General features: G+C 42.6%; 1 long non-coding RNA gene across 1 annotated transcript; it reads right to left on the reverse strand.

Annotated features, from left to right (window-relative positions):
* Positions 1-58: 58 nt before the first annotated feature.
* LOC122544875 lies at positions 59-1,059 on the reverse strand. The gene is made up of 3 exons (XR_006310468.1): positions 850-1,059; positions 346-461; positions 59-143 (listed from the first exon to the last, which is right to left on the reverse strand). It is a non-coding gene; the product is annotated as an uncharacterized LOC122544875 (long non-coding RNA).
* Between the last annotated feature and the right edge of the window lie 41 nt (positions 1,060-1,100).

The raw sequence follows: 1,100 nt of genomic DNA on the forward strand, positions 1-1,100 counted from the left end.
AGAGATAGCTTGAAGAATGAAAGCAATACGGAGATTAGCAGGGTCTGAGTGATGTTTATGAGGGAAGCCACACATACAAGTGGAATAAATTAACAGCACATACCTCAGGGACCTGCAGTGATGAAGCTCTCATTTGACCATAACTGGAAGAAATAACAGTAAACTGTCACAGAGTGTTAAAATACTCAATATTAAAGGTAGCGCAGGTTGGACATTGGCAAAGAGATTGTCATGGAGGACAGGGATTCAGATCCACAGTAAAGAGATCACACCAGGGCCTAACCAATGAACCACAGCAAAGCACGTTAACTACTGAATTGTAGATGAATGCTCAAAAATATTCACCTCTGAATCAGTGTCATTGTACTTCAATGTAAACTCTCTGGCTGGAGCTTGAAGCTGAGAAGTTAGCACAGAACTGGCATCAGAGAAATGCTTCAGTTTTCATTAATTCCACTACTCTGTAAAATGAGATGACAAAAGAAACCTGTTGAGAGACATTCAGACTAAACAAATGTATCTTTTGGCTTGAGTGTTAAACATCCACCTGTCAAAGGAGTTTCCAAAATCTACCACCATCAGTTCAGGACAGGAATTTACAAAATGATTTGAGAGATCTAGTATTTTAATGACAAGGTTATGTTGTAGAGATTTGTTAGATGCATCCAACTTTAAGACGTTTTTCTCAACGCTAATTTTGTTCTTCCAAAGATTATTTGGATAGCAGAAGAATAGAATACAGGAAAGAGAAAATTATTAATGAACAGAATTAACCTTCTGTGTTAATCTCCTCAATGGCGGAGTACCTACCCAGCATTCCCCGCGGTGGTGAATACCCTCTATACTCACTACAGGCGAGGGCGGTGCAGCCGCAGTGCCGGGTTTGTCTCCGTGGGAAATGGGAAGAGACGCGCTTTTCCAGACGGTAAGGCTGCAGGAGCTGGACAGAGGGATTCAGACCGAGAATAAACCCTTCCAGAGAGAAGCGAGCACCTTGAAAAATAACTTGAAGGTAAATGGTTTGCATTTCGGAGGTGAACAGCCGCCATCTTGGCCGGGAATGTGTTCGCATGCGCAGAGGTATGCGTGACGTCACGGGG

The sequence above is a fragment of the Chiloscyllium plagiosum genome, unplaced genomic scaffold (genome assembly GCF_004010195.1).
Source record: "Chiloscyllium plagiosum isolate BGI_BamShark_2017 unplaced genomic scaffold, ASM401019v2 scaf_33292, whole genome shotgun sequence".
In the NCBI taxonomy this organism is placed as follows: domain Eukaryota; kingdom Metazoa; phylum Chordata; class Chondrichthyes; order Orectolobiformes; family Hemiscylliidae; genus Chiloscyllium; species Chiloscyllium plagiosum.